General features: G+C 49.4%; 1 long non-coding RNA gene across 1 annotated transcript; it reads left to right on the top strand.

The window, feature by feature from the left end:
• Positions 1–3,214: 3,214 nt before the first annotated feature.
• On the top strand, positions 3,215–12,252 carry LOC144584418 (uncharacterized). The gene is made up of 2 exons (XR_013538650.1): positions 3,215–3,392; positions 10,086–12,252. It is a non-coding gene; the product is annotated as an uncharacterized LOC144584418 (long non-coding RNA).
• Positions 12,253–13,306: the final 1,054 nt, after the last annotated feature.

Below are 13,306 nucleotides of genomic sequence, written 5' to 3'. Positions count from 1 at the left end.
GTTCAGTTCTTCCTTGTCCGAGGGCATGGTCCCTAAACGAATGCCTCTTTCTTCCGAAATGAATGGGCTTGAGATGCCAAAGGAAAAAAAAGCAGGCAAACAATCACATCTTTGAAAAGCCCTCTGAGTGGAGCATCATCTGTGAAATTGATAACCGTACCGTTTGCTGCTTTATCAAAGATATTAAGCAGCCTGGGAGGAAAAGCTCGAAATCCAAACTGAATAAATGGCAGGGCTGGAAAGCTGATAGCTGTAAAATGAAATTCAGCAAGGATAATTGCAAAGATCTTGCCAACGAGAAAGAAGAAGAGCAAAATTCACCAGTAAAAGTGGAGGACGAATCTACTCTGCTTAAAACAGTGAAAGGAAGAGCCGGAAATTGAGCGGGTCGGGTAGGAGAAGCCGACCCAGCCCGGGGTGCTGAATAAAGGGAAAGGCCCAGCTTAGTCTGCACCCAGTGCCCCTTTTAGGAACTTGGCTCATGCTCTTTGAAAACTGAGAGGGGATTTTATCGCACCAGATCAGGGGAATTCGTTTTTTCTTCCTTTGTGGAAATTTCGTATGCGTTTTCTGAAAACACTTTCTATAAGGAACATATTCCTTTATATGTGTTTGCTAAGGTCTGTATTCTTACACCAAAGACCCTGATGTTGGGAAAGGGTGAAGGCAAGAGGAGAAGGGGACGACAGAGGACGAGATGGTTGGATAGGGTCATCGAAGCGACCAACATGAATTGGACCAACATCCGGGAGGCAGTGAAAGACAGGAGGGTCTGGTGTGCTCTGGTCCATGGGGTCATCAAGAGTCGGACATGACTAAATGACTAAACAACAACAACAAAAGAAGGGTTTATGCTTTTAAAATGTCCATATATTTGGTAATTTAACATTGTTAAGCATTTTCGAAATGCACGCAAGGCCATGTGCATCAGAGAAGTATCCCAGACGGTGAATTTCTGAGACATATTAATTACTCTTTGCAACAGGACTCAGAAGCTCTGGCATAAATGCCTTCTAAAGTATACTTAGGGTTATACCTGCAAACTCCAGGGAAAGTGTAGTTACCTCGTCTATCCCAAGACTTGAAAATAATGGGATATCATCAACATGGTTATGTGGAATGGTCTGCCCCCCCCCCAGCAAGGGCACAATCAGGTCACATTTCAAAAGTAACAGAGCAAGTGGTAATAATGTACATTTTTGGTCCAATATAACTTTTAAAAATACTTTTTAAAGTCACTTTTAAAGGACAGTTTAAGTCACAGGCATTCTGACATGATTATTTTTCAAGTTTTGTGCTATTCTTTTGTGTGTGTGTGTGTGTATTAAAAATAATAGAAAAGTAAAAGAAAAAAATAAAAAAGTGATGTGACAAGTTGTCTCTTTGACCTTAAAATGAATAAGAACATAATGAATACTTGCCAGTTTTTCATCCTGGACAAATAAATGTGTCTTGGATCACCAAGACAACAGCTGTGAGATTTTTTTCACTCCTACACAAGGGCAACCCCCCCAACCCAAACAAAAATAGCAAGAGCATTTGCAAAAAAAAAAACCCCTACAAAATCCTAATATTTTCACAAAGCATTTGCATTTTGAATTAAAAACCTTCTATTTTGCACAAAAACACTTCTGAGAATTTTTCCTTTAAAAGTGCGGAGATGTAAGAAAAAAGGAAGAAAGAAAAAGTACTAAAATTCTCATAATTTTGCAAGAGAAAATGTTGAAGTATTTTATTCTCTTATGCATTTCTCATAACAGGTGATGGGAATAAATTTTCTAATGAACAAAGAGAACAGATTATTGAAAAGGACATTTCTAGACATTGGTCTGTCCATAAGACCTTAAGAGGGTTGCGGGAAATCTCCGACCATCGGAAAATCCACAGCAAGTCGGCATGAATAATTTCGGGTGAGGTGGCTCATCGCTGGCAATGATTCAGTGTAGCTTGTTTTCCAGTTCTTCCTGCCCTGCCCTCAGCCAGTCTGGCGCTGCCTCGTGGTCTCCAGATGCGTTGGACTACAGCGGCCATCATGTCCTGCTGGCTGGGGCTGCTGGGAGTTCATGTCTAAGGAATGGGAAAGGCTGCTGCCAGGAGCCAGGGTTCAAGGTATTTGTGCCGGATGGAATGTTGGTCCCTAGGAAGAGAAAAGGGCTTTGACCTCTTTGCAGGAAATCCCACCTGCTTTTCGGGAGATTCCGGGAATACGCCTGTCTCTCGGCCCCCACGAGGAATGGTTGCCAGAGGACAGAGTAGCTAATAGCCCCTGGCTTCCATGAGTCCATGCTTAGCCTTTCTGGGAGGACAACCCGGAACGCATGGCTTTCTTCCTGGGCACCTGGGCTCCTGTGCGGATTAGCCTCCGGGCTGTGCCACCAGGCTGTCTTCTTGGCAAGGATTTCTGCAAACCTGAGGCAGAGAGGAACGCTGGGTAAGGGGTGTGTCTTGCGGAGTTCCTGTTGCGAGGCATCAGGAGGACCGAGGTTGGTTTGTGGAAGTAGCCAGGAATCGGCTACGGCTCTTGCCAGGGCAGAATTTCCTCCCTTCCTCCCACATCATGTGGGGAATGGGAATGGGAGGCGCTGGGCAAGCCTTTGGCTCAGGAGACGGAGGTGTCTGTCTCTGGTGACCTCCAGGCTGAGAGAAGGGCAGAGGGGAACGATTGCCTGGATTGAGCCGAGAAGGATAGTGGCCCCGGCCATTGAAAACGTGGGACGGGAGATTGATCCATGTTCCTTTCTTCCCTAGTCTTCCCCTTCTTTTTTTGGCAGGAGCAGCAAAAAGCGGCGCCAGCTCGCATCTTCTCGGAAGGCGGCTGCCAAAGCCACGGCAGCCCCCCATGCCCCCCAGCCAGCCGGGATCCAGCCTTTGCTCCTCATGGAATGGCTGATGGGTGTATTCGGGCTCCTTTTTTCTCCTCCCCTCCGCTTCTCTCCCCAAAAAACGTGTGGCTACGTTCAGCTGCCGAGAGGCAATCTCAGTTCCCAGGGTTTATTCCCTGCCAATTTCGCGAAGAGCTCGAGCTGGCACGGCGTGCGGCTCCGGTGGCAACCCAAGGAAGGAGCCGGGGAGGCTGGATCCGCAAAAGGAGGAAAAATGGACCCATGCCATCAACCGAGAGAGCTGCGTGTTCTGCTGCCAGGATGCCAGAAGGCAGCATGGGGCCAAAAGGAACATACGAGGCTGAGAAGCTGGCAGCCCTCTGCGAAGCAGGTGGCAGCTGAGTTGGCAGAGGTGCCATGGAGGATGGGCTGCCGAGACGCAGCAGCCCAGGCGAAAGAGAGGGAAAAAGAGAAAGAGAGGAAGGCAGGGAAGCTGAAAAGACGTGGCAGGTAGCAAGCAGAGGAGGGTGAACCTGGAGGAGAACTCGCCACACACAGACACAACAAAAGGTATTTCCCATTCTTTCTTTCTTCCCAGGGAAAAAAAAAGGTCCATTTGTGTGTCTGTCTCCGTGTGTGTCCCTCTCTGTGCAGTGTTCATGGCTGCTTGTGAGCTGGCAGCACCTGTGCGTGCGGCGTCACGGTGGTGTGCTTTTGTGCATGGTCATCTTTCTCCAGCCCTCTGGGTCTGTGCCGAACCCACTGAAGGAATGACCCACACCAGCATGTGGGGTTGCTCATTGCTTTTGACAGTCTCTCGGTCTGCATCCATGCCCAGAGAGAGGACCTCCTGAATGCTGGGGTCTGCCTTTAATGCTCAGTATCACCCCGTGAATGATTTTGTCTGGATCTGGGCAAGGGGGGTGGTCTCCACTCTGGGCCTCAACAAGGCTGGGAGACGCTTTCCCCACCTGAGTGGCTGCAGGAACCGCCGTGGCAGTTGTAGCCCTATGCCCCAGGCGTTCCTGCTTCTTGCTGTAGGGAGAAGACAACCAGTAAGGTCTAGAACCAGCTCTATACAGGACTGGCTTGGCCTGCTGAGCGTGGCGTGGAGTGGGAAGCTGGCATTGGTGAGGACACCACAAAGCCTGGACATGTCAGGACAAAGACCTTAGCATGCAGGCAGTTCTCCAAATACGCTCAGCTGAAATTGAGCCCCCACGCCCCCCACCCCCACCCCCTGCTCCCAAATGAGTGCCTTAACCAGAAGTGCCAGTTTGCGCCCGGGTGAAATGTGACGGGTTTTCAACATTCCGAAGGTGCTGAAATTCCCTTCTTAGAATTCCGTAACAAGACATTTTGGCTTTTCACAGACACAGATCTTTGCTCGGGAAGCCAATAGCTGGGGTCGGCCGAGGTCTGCTCTTGTCGAATGTGCTTGGATCTTGGCAGCATTCATAATTTAGGATGGCCAAAGTGCAAATTCCATGGGGAAGTCTGAACCAGGAAGGGTTGGCTTGGGAATTTGTTTGCGATCACACTTGCATTCGTTCTACCTTCGCCCTCGTCAAAGAGCCCCTAACTGTGTTGCTGTCCCTTCCCATAACTTGCCACCTTCCAGAGGAGTCAGACTACAACTCCTCCTGCCTCCAGGGCCACGAAGACTGGGAATGTGGGCATGATGGGACGACACCCCTGAGCAGTGTTGGGTTGAAGAAGGCCTGTCCGGAAAGACCCCAGAGCAGTCAGGTGGGATGGGGAAGGTCATGATGATGGGAGTCTTCAGGACTCTTTCACGAGAACCTTGCAAGAGCTGCCCACCCTACGTGTAGATTTTCTCTCCTTGCTAGAAAGCAAATGAACGCATGGACGAACGAATCAACGAACGAATCAAGGAATCAATGGCACTTGATAGTCAGCTACCTCAAGAGTTAGCCATTGTAAACACTGGATGCTTAATGCGTTTGGCCTAACTCTGATCTTCTCCTCCTTTGGGGGATATGGAAGGTCGAACCTCAACCTTCCAGTTGGTGTAGTAGAAAGCTCCACGTATGGATTTTCTCAGTCAGCTGGCATGTAAATAAATAAATAAATAAATGTGCCGCACCGGAGAGAGGCTGAAAGGGAAGTGGGCCATGGGTTCGGGGTACAGGCGGGTCATGGTTTGGCTAAAATCCAAATGCTTGGGGCAAGAGAAGGACTATATGGGAAACAGATACTCTACACGGTCACTGGGAGAACCAATTTGCCATGAATCCCTGTTTCCACTAACAGCTTAACTCCAGAGGGAAGGAACAGGCCCTGAGTATTTCGGCACCATCTCTTCTGCTGCTTCTCCTTCAGAGCCCCTGAGCTTTTAACTTAAAAAAGAGGGAGAAAAGGCAAAATTCTAAAATTAAGGACAGTGCCAGCTGCTCCCTTTGGCTGATGCTTCTGTGGTGCTCACTGGGAACTCCCATGCTGCAGGCTGGCGGAGAGAGGAGATCTCGGGCTGTCTGCAGGAGACCCAGAAGCAGCTGCCATCGGAAGGCATCCTGTCCCTTCACCAGCAGAAATCAGCCAAGTGATAGGAAGCGAGGGGTCTGAAGCTGGCTGTCAACCAGACAGAGCACCACCCTTGGAGCGCATCATCACAGACCATACGTGTGAATGGCTGAAATGTTCTTGTACGGCATGGAATATGGAGCACTTTGCAGGAGTTGCCCTCCCAGAAATCCCTGTCTCTGGGATTTTTCGTGACAGCAGTGAGAGACACTGTGCACCTCTTAACGATATTGCAGAGTGTGTGTGAAAATTAAATGCCTGATATTCTCTCTGTGGCTGTGTGTCTTTGGCCGCAGCATCTGCAAACCAGGAAAATCCAGCCCTGGAGCTCAGCTTCTTCTCCAAGCCCTGGGGAGCAGCTGAGGGAAGCTGCACAGAGAGGCGGGCAGGCAGGCATGTGGAGCTGTGCCCTCTGAATCTTTCCTCTCCTCGTTTCCCCGGCTCTCCTCTTGCTTTTCTAACCAGCTCCCTCCCTCCCCTTTCCATATTTCACAGTTCCTGCTTCCTGCGTAAAGCCTGGAGGTCTCCAGAGACCCTGGCCAGATGTTCTCTGCAGAGCAGCACATTGCCTCTCTAATGAAATATTCATACAGCCTCGCAGCCTTTTAACTTGGAACCCCTCCTGCAGCGGCTCGCCCAACGATGGAAGCCGGCCCTCCGCAGGCTGCATTCCAATAAAGGCAGGCGGGCTGGCTGGCTGGCAGAGAGGGAGGGAAGGAAGGAGGGCAGGCCGTCCGACCGTGTCCTGGGGGCTGCCTCTCTTTCCCTTTCTCCCCTTTGCACCAGTCAGCTATGTGTGCCTTCAGCCTTCAGGGTGGGGCGTGGTAAAATGAGATGCCCAATTTTCACGGCAATCATGTCACTGAAATGAGCAAAACTGAGAGAGGGCGATCCTGTGTGCCTGCCATGAAATTTGCGGTCCAGGAGCACCTCACCACAGATGATGGGCAACCTCAAGGTCCCTGATCTCCCTCTTTGGGGTGAGGAACCAAGGCAGCAGCTGCTCTCTGTGTGCCCATGGAGCCGAGGGTTTTCAACTGTGGCTGGCAACCACGGCTGCTCCCCAGGGCTCCGTGCAGAGGTCTTTCCCAGTCCTCCTTAGGAACTTGACTTGGGATTGAACCGAGGACCTTCTGAATACAACACTGGGGCTGCACCACTGAAATGTGGCTCTTGCTTTAAGACACAGGAGCATGGCGAGCAAGTTTATGCTCATTGGCCCATTGAGTCCAGTATAGTCAGCTCTGGCTGGCAGCAGTGGGTCCCTAGACGCTCCCGGCTCTGCCAGGTTTTTTGAATTTTAAATAAAGCAAGTTAAAAGTTGCTTGTTAAGGGTATCCTTAGGTATTCTTAGAGAGATTTATGGCAGGGATTGAATGAATTGATTCATTACTCAGTGCTTTTTCAATACTGCACTTTTTAAAAATAAAAATCTTAGCATATGTATACCAATCGTGTACAAATGCTAAGATTTTTATTTTTAAAAAGTATTGAAAAAACACTGAGTAATGCATCAGTTCATTCATTCATCCATTGATTCAATCAAACAATTAATCAATTAATTTTTATACCACCCATCTGACCAATGGTCACTCTGGTCACTTTTTAAACTCTGCAACAAGGAGCCATGTAACTGAGCTGTAAAGAGCAAACCAGGCACTCTTTCAGACTCTGGTTCTATGTGAGACCAACAGAAAGATTTTGAACTTAAAGGTGTCTATAAATAATTCCAGTCTGGAGCTTCAGGGTGGATGGTTTGGTGGAGTTTTTAAAGCCTTTGCCCCATTGGCTAAATGGCTCCCCATCTCTTCCTCCACTTAGCCGCTGCTGTCTATGGAACAGGGGGGAACTGGCCAGCGCCCGTGTCCTCCTGTCTCAATGTCGTGGGGCTAATGGGCAGGGCACAGAGGGAAAGAGTTAACCGCCCTGCCTGGGGTTGTGCTGCGCTGATCTTAGTTGGACTTTCTTGTCCAAATGGAATTGTCAGGAGATTGGATTGCAGATCTTCCAGGGCGTACCTGCTCTTTGGTCTTTGGTAGCTGCTCCCTGCAAGACCTCTATCCTGAAGACACCCAAGAGAGCAGGCTTAACATATAAGGAAAGAAGAAACCTAACCGCACTTTCTTCTGGATCTAAAAAAGTAACTTTCTGAAGCTCTGGGCATTCTGTCCTGCAAAACCAGCTCCCTTTCCCTTTCAGGAACTCTTGACACATACACATACACACACAGAGAGAGAGAGAGAGAGAGAGAGAGCTCTTAAAAGCAACCAGGGGGTCCACCTGCCCGTTGAGTGCCAGCGATCAGGCAGGCAGCCAGGTTCTCCATGACCCCTGCCTCCACACTCACACACACACCCTGCCCGCCCGCCTGCTGGCTGTCTTGATCGAGAAGGGTTGTTGTCGAGTGCATTTCTGCACAAAGGAATTGCCACCCCCCACCCGGCAAGGGAACCAGGTCTCTGGGGGAACCGACCAGCTCCGTGGCTAATTGAAACATATGCCTCATTGTGGCAAAGCGGGAGGCTTCTTTGGTTTGAAAGGGAGATTAGCAAAGTGGCTGGCCTGGGGAGACCCTCCCTTCCTGCAGCCGGACGGCCAGTTGGCTGGAGAGGTCGGCTGCCTGGCCAGGAGCATGGAAATCCATGCTGGTTTATTGAACACCATTCAGCTTCTTCATCTCCACTTTCAGGCCAGTGGCCTTTTTGTACTGGGGTTGGGAAAAGGAAACGAACGGACAGAGAGCCGAGTCAAGGACATAAACGGGGGATGTGATGAAATCTTGTAGAATTACTTGTCCTCGATGAAACACGGTGCCTCTGAGCACCCGGACAGATGGTGGAGGAATTCAGGATCTTGCAGGATGTCTGGCTTCTAGAGTGGGATATTTATTATTATTATTATTATTATTATTATTATTATTATTATTATTATTATTATTATTATTATTATTATTATTATTATTATTATTATTATTATTATTATTATTATTATTATTATTATCATCATCATCATCATCATCATCATCATCATCATCATCATCATCATCATCATTAAAAAGCCAGAGCTGGAAGGGACCCTAAGGGTCATCCAGTCCAGCCTCTGTGGGGAATTAAAATATTAAAGGGTTTTTTTTTAATTACAACTCTCCCTACCCAGCATAGCTAGCTGAGACAACACTAGGAACTGCAGTCAACCCCCCCCCCCCACACACACACCTCTTCTCCAAGGATGATAAAAGCAGAAGCCTCCTGCTGCCTTGCTTCCCTCTTCAAGCGGACCTGGCGATCATACACCGAGAGGGAATGGCTGCATCTCACTGGCCATGTGCAGAAGGCTGATGGGGCCCCGCTGCGGTGGAGTGACGGGGATGCAGAAGGAGCCCTCGCTGGCGCGTGACAGAGAGAGGAAGGGACAAAGGGCGGGAGTGTGGGGTGGAGGTGGGGGGGGCAGGGCTGGGGGAGGTGGATTAGCTGGCCGAGCCCTGCGATCACAGCCCCACAACAGGCAAGGCTACCCCATGTTGCCTGGCTGGTAATAAGGTATGCGTGTTGTGTAGAAATAAAAACATGTTCTGCAGAACAAATGATGTTAATTTGCCGAGAGGCTCCGAAGCCACGTATTAGCGAGATGCCTTGAGGGAGGGGGAGGGGGGGGGCGCAGCAGCTGTGCTGGAATTAATGGCACTACGCCAAATTAGCTCCACCATGCATCATAGTCAGAGGGAGAAATACCAGCTGAAAGAAGCAGGCAGGCAGGGAGGGGAGGGAGGGAGGGAGGGCAGGGCCCGATCCACCAGGATGCTCTTCCGTGCAATTTCCAGTGTGAAATGAGTGAGCGGTTATTTATTTATTTACAAGATTTTTTTAGCCACGCCATTACCAATGGTCTCTGAGCACAGATATATTTAAGTATTTGCACCGTGGCCTGCCTTAACAGGTCTCAGGGCAGGGTAGAGGGAATGAAACCTCGCATGAAGTTAGGTGCTTGGTTTTTAAATACTTCGAAACCATTTCATGGCTTTAAGAAATGAAAAGCCAATGAATGGTAGGACTGGAAACCAGACCAAAATCTCCTTCAGTGTGAAAGGCTGAGGTGAACAGTCTGGATTTTGTTCCACACGAGAACAAAACACCATGGCCATTCTAGCTGGGGCACCGAGGGGGAAGCCAGTTGGGCCACCTCAGTCCAGAAAACCTTCTCCTGCATCTCTACACAGAAGAGGTGCCCCCCCACGCCCCCAGCAGATCTCAGAGGATGATGGAGTCTCACTGAGGTTGATCATCCCTAACTCTAATCACAACCCTAACCCTCAAGCCAGTGGACTCCTGGCTATACTCTCTGCCCCTCACACCACACTGGCTTTTCTACGGAGGACATTTCGGCCCTCCATTGTCCTGCCGATGCTAGGAGGCCGAAGAGGCACCTCGGTCAAGGCCTTGAAGAGCTGCCATGTCTCCACTCCTTGGCTGCTTTACTCTGTGTACACTAAGAAACAGGTTTTAGGGAGGAGTCGAGGAAGGGTGCAGCCAAAGGGGGGAAAGTGGAAAGGGTTAAACCAGAACATGGTGGAAGTGCGCGCAAATGTTCATGCATGCATGCATGCTGGGTCCTTGGTTTCTGCCACCACTGCCATCAACACACGAAGGGCCTGTGCTTCCCAACCATGCGGACGTCTCCCGTGCTCATGGCTATATCTTATTGTTTTGGTGCCCCTTGCAGGAGACATGCTGTGGTTCGGTACAAGAGGCCTTATCCTCTGTTGCGGAGTTGGAGCCAAGCCTTTGGAATGAGAACATCATGACCCACTCAAGCCACAGCGGTAGATCTGGAAGCTTATCAGCAGGACATCAAAGCTGCTCGCACTCACCTTGGCCATCCATGAAGCTCGCAATAGGAGATAGCCAAGGAACCCCTGCAGCCTCTCCTCTGTGCCCTACAAGGTCCTAAGTTACCTTCTCAGATTTCATACAAGTCTTGCAGACTGTCTCTTAGGGAAGGTACAGGAACACCGGGCCCAGGGGAGAACTCGGGGAAAGTGCCATTAAAGACGGGCCCCTTGTTTGATCTGTGCAAATGAGAGCAAGCCCGGCTCTCCATCCTTGGTGTAAGAGAATCCGTACGCTCTCTGATAGAGCCCTTCCTTCATGCATCTGGAAAGGGGTGGTTTGGTTTGGTTTGCATGGAGGAAAGCTGCAGTAGCTGTGCAATCAAATGATGACTTTTGAGCAAAATGTTCTGCGTTGTCGAAATGGATGCGCATCAAGGTGGTTGGCTAGTGCCAAGGTGCCTTCTCCAAACATCAAAGTGGAGAGAACGTTCTCTGCAATTTTCTAAGAGCAACTGTGGTCTAGCACCATAGTAAGTGTAACCATACAGTATCTAACCAATGCCATCAGACACCCTCAAGAAGGAGCGTGCTTCTGCTTTTTTGAAGACTTCACTGTACAGCAGATCAAATGTTTGCTACATTGCACAGTTTTGGTCATTCTAAAAGATGGCGCACCAGAATGAATATGGGCTTACCAAATCAGCAACCATTCATAACTGAGTGCGTAATCCAGTGGATTTGGGATCTGTGTGCATTTCTTTATTTATTGATGTATAATGTTCAGCGCATTAACATTTGGGTGATCAGAAGCTTACCCTTTGAACCAGAGGCAGCAGCATTTCCTTGAAGATCTGGGATGCCGGGAGAATGTAAATGTCATCTGGCTCATAATTAATGGCATTGAAAAGAAGCATGAAGCACTTGGATCCGAGGCGTTTATTGTCAACCTCTTCAGCAGCTGCATCCACGTGCCATGGGCTCGTAAGCGTACATCAGAGCTGCAGCTTGTTGGTATCACACGGGACTCATGTATGGACCCATTTAGCAGACTCTGGAACTAGGAAATTGAGAAGGTCTTTCTTTTCCCCTCAAGAGGTGGAGTGGCTGAAGCAGGCTGTCCTGTTGTTGCCTCTGGTTTTATTTCATGGCCCTTAGACCCGTCAAAGGAGAGGCATCTTATCAGCTGCAAGTGGAGAACCCTTGTGTAGGCTATTTTTTTTTTTTTTGGAGGATGGGGGCAGCCATAGCCCCGCTGTTTATTCTCACAGACAAGTTTCTTCTGCTGTGGCCACATGTCAAGGCCACTTAAGAATAGGCTCATGGCAAAAGAGGTCCCTTCATCACCAGAGGAATACCTGCAAGGGTTATGGAACACCAGTGCACCTCCACATTCCCTACGCTGTTTCTTTGATAATTTGGGGTGGGAGAAGGGGAGGTTTGCCCCAGAAGGAAGGTGTGGATTGGGCATATCTGACTTACACCGTCTTGGGTAAGGACATCTTTTTAAGTGGAATTCTTGTGTCAGCTGGAAGGACTGGTTCATTGGCAGGATGCTGGCTTGGGTGCTCCCTGGTTTTCTTTAGTCCAGAACAGGAGGATTTACAAAGGACCATCTGTGAAGAAGTGCCAGCCTTGGACAGCATTTGCTGTGGCTTGTTGCCAACATGAAAGCGGGTGTGCACAGAAAGGCAGTGGGGGGGGGAAGAGAAGTGTTATGTGCCCATTCTTCCTAGCTGGCAGTGCCCAGGGGTGACCTGAAACAACAGCAGAAATGGTGAAATATATATGGTTCTCCAGTAACTGGAAATCAACGCTGTTCTCTGGGCACATGCACCTTCTGAAAAATGCCCTTCAAAGATCTAAATGTCCTTGTGTTTGGACTCTTCTACTGTTCTTTGAGAAGGCACTTAGGTATATGTTCATGCTCCAGGCATTGCACACAATAGGTCACAGCATAAGGGCACTGGATTCCTCTGGTTTCTTGGAGTTGCCATAGAATGGGTGTGTGTGTGTGTGTGTGTGTGTGTGTGTGTGTGTGTGTGTGTGTGTGTGTGTGTGTGTGTGTGTGTGTGTGTGTGTGGTGTGTGCTGCATGCATGCATGCACACAAAGACCCAGTCACTGCCAGGTTCCATGTGCTGCGATACGCAAGAGCAATGCCAGATGCACAGGGAGCGCCATGCTTGAATTTAAATTTCATCGCCTCACAATCAGCTCCAGCCTCCTCTTAGTGCCACATTAACGAAGCCTGCTCGTTTGAGTGCATAATTAGCCTGAGCCTTCTACCTCGCTAATTTTGAAGCAGGAGAAGAGAGTGGAAGCAGGAGGGGGGGAAATGGGCCTTGGAATTTGCATATTAATTTAGCGGAGGGAGGAAAAAAATTGTTTACCACTTGCTTCTCGGTGTTGATCACAGAGGACTTAACTCTTTCCCGGGTGCCATCTGGAGAGGTAGCAGTTGGTGCTTCCTGCAAACCATTCCTGGAAGCAAATTCAGAGGAGATCTGGGATCTCCAAATGTCTCAAAGCAAGCTCAGCCAAGAACCTACCTGGAAAGGAAAGAGAAAGACAGTGCTTGAAACATGAAATAGCCAACATAATCGTTTGGACATTGGCCACGTATCATGTTGGAAGCAAAGCAGAGAGACTCTGCCTCAGGCACTATGTGAGCAGAGGAGCCATTAGCTCCTTCCGTGGGAAGATATTCCTCGAATCCTCCTCTGGCTCTGAGGTCTCCTTTCCTCCCACATGGAGGAGGGGGCAGCCCAAGTGGGTCAAAGTCTGTGCAAGGGAAGCAGAAAGGAGGGCACCCTGGACAACTCTGTGCAGGAAGAGGGAATCCAGGCGGGGAAGAGTTAAACATGGCCAGTGTATCGCATGATCTCCCTCCTCTGAAAAGGGAGAGCATCAATGCACACACCCATGTGCACACAAACACAAGCGGTACTGATCAAAAGGGACGATGTTGTTGTTGTTTTGTCTTTTGTTCCTTTTTTTGGTGGGGGAGAGAAGAATGGTGCTGCCAAATTCTAGGAATGGAAGTGCCCCTGAGCAGAGGCTTCTGTCGGCCCCCTCCTGCAATCAGGTCAGTTCCTGACAGCGGGAAGGCTCTG

The sequence above is a fragment of the Pogona vitticeps genome, chromosome 10 (genome assembly GCF_051106095.1).
Source record: "Pogona vitticeps strain Pit_001003342236 chromosome 10, PviZW2.1, whole genome shotgun sequence".
Lineage (NCBI taxonomy): Eukaryota > Metazoa > Chordata > Lepidosauria > Squamata > Agamidae > Pogona > Pogona vitticeps.
This window is presented reverse-complemented; position numbering and strand designations above follow the sequence as displayed.